General features: G+C 36.7%; 1 protein-coding gene across 1 annotated transcript in view; it reads left to right on the top strand.

The window, feature by feature from the left end:
- Positions 1–5,783: 5,783 nt before the first annotated feature.
- The window catches only part of CCDC91 (coiled-coil domain containing 91), a 533,266-nt gene continuing 532,983 nt past the window's right edge, over positions 5,784–6,066 (top strand). Inside the window, exon 1 of the mRNA XM_074270658.1 lies at positions 5,784–6,001. The gene's annotated coding sequence lies outside the window, so the exon portion shown is untranslated. The remainder of the gene's footprint in view (positions 6,002–6,066) is intronic.

The following is a 6,066-nucleotide window of genomic DNA, read 5'->3' as shown; positions in this document are numbered from 1 at the left end:
CTAAATGCTTCATGAAGAGGAATGTGGAGAGCACAGTGAATAAATGGATGAAAATAATACCTTTATTCAAGGAGAAGCAATTAAAATTTGTGCAGTAGCAGTCTTAAGAATTATAAAATGGGCCACAAACCATTTGGAAAGCATCCTAATAAAGTCCATAAATGTTTTTTCTCAATAACCATAGAAACATCATGACCAAAATAGAGGTAGTGATTCAACTCAATCCATGCTTTCTCTTTGTTGACTATCTTTTCCATTTTACAGCTAAGTAAATCTCCTTTTATTAACTGTTAAATGATTGCTAAGTTTTTCATTTCATTTCAATTCTGATCCTGAAGCACCAGGCTAACCTGAATCAGGCCTGATCTTCATTACTCCCACAATGATCCCTCTTTTTCCAGTCTTTCTCATTTTCCAATCTATTGCTTTCTTCTCAATCTTGCATTATTCAATCACTTTGGATTTTTAAGTCACTGCTTTAATTTAATTTCTCTTAGTAGTCTCTTACTCAGTTTCTTTCTTTTCTTTTCTTTTCTTTTTTTTTTTTTTTGTTTGTTTGTTTCTGCTTATTGTTTGTTCAATTTTTTCTTATCCTGGAAAAAAAAATCAACCTTCATTAGACCCTTCTTTTCCCTCAACTTACCATCCTGTTCACAGCACTTCCTAACAAAAATTACTTAAATTAATCATTTCCATTCCTCTCCTGTCAGTTCTCAATCTTTTCCCAAGATGACATCTGATTTTATCCCTCAACTCCAATATCTTTGTCCAAAGTTATCAATATCTTATTTGTCAGATCTAGTATCCTTTCATTAATTCTCATCCTTTCCAATCTTTATAGCATTTAATTTTGTTGACCATTTTTGTTTTGATACTAGCTCTTTTTTAGGCTTTCGTGATATTTTTCTAACGTGGTTTCTTGCTTTGGACCATTTTTTTTCAGTTTCTTTTGCTAGTTATTTATTGATATCACCTATATTAACTAGCAAAAGAAACTGAAAATTAATTTTTTAGGGCATCATTACTTTCAGTAACCCAGATTTAAAAGAAAATTTATCCTTGCCTTGTCATTCTTACTTAATCCACAAATAAAATTAATTGCCAAATCTTGTTATTTTCTACTTCCCCAATATCTCTTGATTCTGTTCTCTTCTTTACCAACATGGCTACTACTCTAGTTTAGACCCTCATCAGATATCATCTAAATTATTACCACTTAAAATTAGTTTCCATGAAGTATCTTTCCAATATAACCTCCAAACAAGTGCCAATTTGCTTTTCCTAAAATGTAGGTCTGACAATGTCAATCCACAACTCAATTAATTTCAAATCAAATAAAAGCTCATCTAATTAGCTTTTAAAAGCCATTCACAATCCGACATCACTCCATTTTACTTCACTCTTTGGTTCAGATAAAGTGATTCATACAAAGTATTCCATTTCCCATCTTTGTAGTTTTGCATTGCTGTCCCCCATGTTTGAATTTTATTTTCACTTTACCAGTAGAATTCTTTATTTCCTTCAAAATTATGTTTGTTTATATATAAAGCTTGCACTTATTTTATATATGCTTGTTCGTATACATGTTTTCTCTTTGAATATATAACCTCTTTGAAAGTCAGGATTGGTTTATTTATTTATTTTTTTCTTTTTGTATTTTCAGCACTTAGAATTCTATTGTTAAATGCCATATTTTAGGCATTTAAATACTTTGTGTTTATGGAGGTAGAATTGACAAGGTTTAGCAACTAATTTCATATGAGCATTTATTGCTCATATGAAATCTCCTTTATGGAGAGAAAAGAGCTGAGAACAAATCTGAAAGTTTAGATCACCTCTCATATGTCTCATTATTCTGTCTCATTCTCTTGTCTTATTTCATCATCTGTTTTGGGCCAGAACTTGAAACAAAGTGCTAAGTCACTGGAATTGATAGAGACAGTGCTTATGTACTTAGTACTTATTAGAGTTCACACCTTTAAGAGAGCATCTATAAGGAGGAGCTCCCACAAGCCCACTCTCTCAGAGGCGGAGTCAGATTCATTCTAACTTCCACCTTTGTGCTGGCTAGGCACTTCAGGAGATTTACAAGTCTAGGAGATTCACCAGTCAGGCAGAACAAGGGAAGAGTCAGATTCATTTCCAACTTCCACCTTTGTGCTTGCTGGAGACACAGAGGCTGAAGCTGGCAGAGGCAAAGGACTAGCAGCAAGAGCCCTCGCAACCAAGGAGAGAGATAGGCCTCTAAGAAAGCTAACCAGGCCCAGGAAAAGAGACAAGACTTTAAAGGAAAAAATAAAGGATTTGGACTTTATCTCCTGGCTGCATTTGAGGTGATTATTACTCTGAATTGAAAGGAAGATTGCTCCCAGAAGCCCCCCAAGAAACCTGCTCCCAGAGGACATTATATCTTTAGAGAAGAGATTACAGTCATCTACATCACAGCCCCAAAAATGTGGGTGTTGCTTAAGATTCTATTTTATATTCTTGTCTTGTTTTCCACTATACTCTTTTGGTGATTTTCATCAGGCCCCTTGGGCTTAACTATCATCTCTAAGCAGATAATTCACCAATCTATATATCTAGCTCCAATCTGTTTTCTGAACTTCACTTCTTAAAGAACAAGTGCACATATTAAACTGGATATCTAAAACAAAACATTATCTTTCCTTGCATATCTTGTCCTCTTCCAAAATTCTTGGTTTCTCTTGAAGGCATCATCATCCTTCTATTGTCTCAGGTTCATCTCAGCATTATCCTCCTTTTTTTTTTTTTCCCTTTACTACACAATTTCCAGTCATTTGTTAAATTCTGTCATATCTATCTTCACAGATTATTGACATGTGAGAATTTCTTTCCACTCATATAGCTGCTACTTTGGACCAAGTCTTTGTAAATTATTGTGACAGCTTTCTAACTGTTCTTTTTGCCTTATCTCTTCTCCCTTGAGTTTATCCAACTGCTGCCAAAATAATTTTTCTTATGCATAGATCTGACTATATGACTCTCCTAGTCAAGTCCTATTGCCACTAGAACAAAATATAAACTTCTCTCTTTACCTTTTCAAGTTCTACACAACCTGACATTCCAGCCTCAATGGATATTAAGCCTTTTCCTAAACTCCTCAATCCAGCTGCACTGGCCCTCTTTAAATTATTCACACATGATACTTCCATTTCTCATTTCCAGGAATTCAAAATGACTATCCCCTTGGTAGCATTGGAACATTTTGCATTTTTATCTTTGATTCAGAGAGTCCCTTTGTTTTCTTTTAAAAATTCAATTCAGGATTCATCTACTGCATGAAGCCTTTCCTGATCACAGCACCTTGTACACATTTGTATTTATTCACTTTATGTTTATGTTATCTGTATTTATATAAACACAATATAACCCAGCTTCCAAACAAATTTGGGAGATTTTTTAAAACGTATTTACTGAATTGCTTTCAGAAATATTTTAACAGAGTCATTTGGACCAAAGGCACTACAGAAAGGTGGCAGAGAATGATAGAAAGACTGCAATGGAGAGATATGTATGATTCAATGATCTCACTGTATTCCTGGACAAGCTTGAAATTCTAGAGATTGTTGAAAATGAACCTCTTTTGGATGTAATTGGTTTTTTTTTTTTTTTTTTTTTCCTCACGATTTGCGCCAAGTTCTTGCTCTCAGCTGAAAAGGTAGTTAATTTTGTGTATTATTTTATTTATTCCAGTATATACCACATCTTTCTGTTTGCTGTTTTGCATGAGAAAATGAGTATGCTTTATTTTCGCTGTTTTTATTGGGCTCTTGTATAATCAGCATTTGGTGGGATAGAGCTAAGTTGGTAAATGGAAACTGAAGCTATTCAGCTTTTTAAGAGAGAATAGGGAAGCTGCTTTTGTTCTGAATTTATTACTTCTATGATGACCAATATTTAAGGGGTTGTCAGATATAATTCTAAGCTGTACCCTTCAAAAGAGATGCCTTTGTTGGGCCTATATGTTCCTTCCCCTCAGCTAGCAAGCTGTTCATTTCTACAGAGGTTGGCCAAATTTCAGATCATATAAAGCCTTGATATCCATGACCTATGCTTACATAAACACACACACACACACACACACACACACACATGTTTTTATCTTTCTCTAAGTAATTTTCTTGTGAATAGGGATTATTTCATTCTTTATGATTGTATACCCACCCTAATACATTGTCTGGCACACAGTTCAAACTTTTTGTCTGGTGTGTGTGTAAGAGGGGATTTATTGAGATTGGATAATGTAAATTTGCATTGGATCCAGGCAGAAAAATTGTATGACATTTTCCAAAGAAGTATGTGGACAAGGTGATGACAGGAGTAATCTAGAGATGCATGTTAGCAGGGCGAAGGGACAAAAGATTGTAGAGCCAAGGAAAAGACAAAGTTGAACTTTATTAAGTAAAGTGGAGTTTATGAAGGGATGAAACTGAGGCCATAACAGTAAAAAGAAAGATAAGTTCCTGGAAGTAGTAGTGAGGGTAAATATTAGGTTTCAAAGGATAAATGGAAAGCTGGAAGGGTATATTTTCCTGTAATATAAAGAAATTTCTAAGTTTTGGAGAGGTGGAATCCTCAAGGATGACAGAGATTATAACAATATTTTTGTATTTCTGAGATGGATAAAGGTTTTGACCTTAGGAGGTAAGGTTGATAAACTGTGAAGCAAGACTGTTTGAGGGGATGTCAACATATACAATGAAGTCCTCAAGTATAAATGCAGGTACTGAACTTCTTGAGAAAGTAATGAGAATTACTTGGAAACCAATACAGAAGAACCACTTTAATCTGAAGCAGATAATGTATCTGGATGGTGTGGACATTGAAGGTTGAGGAAAGATTATTAAAGGAAGGTGGCAAAAGGGAAAGGGAATAAGCATTGATAAAGTGCCTACTATGTGTCAACAATGATGTAGTGCACTTTTACAAATATGAGTCTCACAAGAATGCTGCAAGATGGATATTATTATTATCCCCATTTTATAGATGAGGAAACTGAGGCAAACAGAGTAAGTAATTTGCCTAGCATTTCATAGCTAGTTAAATCTGAGCTGCCTCAGGAAAGGGTCAGAAGGTGATGCAGGAATGTCATTTTATACATAAGGAAATTAAGTTACTGAGTGATTTCATAAGTAGTAGGTAAATAAGACCAGGTCCTGGGGATGATTTCAAGTGGAGTATCCCAGCTATACGACTACACTGCCTCTCACTGGGTGGCATGGGAGAATTTTATGTGATCTGGAATAAAGAGGGTCAAGACTAGAGTTACTTAGTTTGAAAGAAAGGAAGCCAGGGAAGAAAAAGGAAAGGAGCCAAGAGGTAATATAGTAGTCAATAAGAGAGGTGATTATTCAAAGATATCTTGAGGAATACCTCCTCCCCCCCCCAAAAGCAAAACTCTAAATTGTGGCCTGGAGAGCAGGGAAGGAATGGTTTTAGGCCTGGACCTATTAGCATCATATGATACTTCAAAATGGTGAATATTAAATTAAAAATGGGGCTGGGATTCCCCACGGCCAGGAATAACCTAGACTTATAAAGACTGTCAGGCCAAGGAGCAGGAACATCAAGGTCTATGAACCAAAATGATATGATAAGTGTACTGAATATAGACAGAAGGAAAGAGTTTGGAAAGGAGTGAAAAGAGGGGGAATCGGAGGGAACATTTAGGAATACGAGAGTTAAGGGTGGAGTTTCAACACAACACCACGTGACATGCATTGGTGCGGTGAATGGCAGGTTCTGCAGAGGGCGGGCCTTGAAGGGAAAATCAACTTCCGGGAAGCAGAGTTTGATTCAGGGACTTTCATTACCCCTCCCCCCACCTCCGTACCCCTACATGGGAACAAGACTGCTCTCCCTGGAGGGGCCTCGACTGGATGCGTTGTGAAGGGCAGGGATTGGACTGGGGTTGGGGGAGGTAAACGGCCCAGACGCCAGTGACAGCGGTGGCAGTGCTCGCGGCATCTGGGAGCAGGTAATGAGACATTAAGCCCGGCCTTCACGTTCCACGGATCTCGGAAGTGAGGGGCGAGGCGGGGC

The sequence above is a fragment of the Sminthopsis crassicaudata genome, chromosome 5 (genome assembly GCF_048593235.1).
Source record: "Sminthopsis crassicaudata isolate SCR6 chromosome 5, ASM4859323v1, whole genome shotgun sequence".
In the NCBI taxonomy this organism is placed as follows: Eukaryota; Metazoa; Chordata; class Mammalia; order Dasyuromorphia; family Dasyuridae; genus Sminthopsis; species Sminthopsis crassicaudata.
This window is presented reverse-complemented; position numbering and strand designations above follow the sequence as displayed.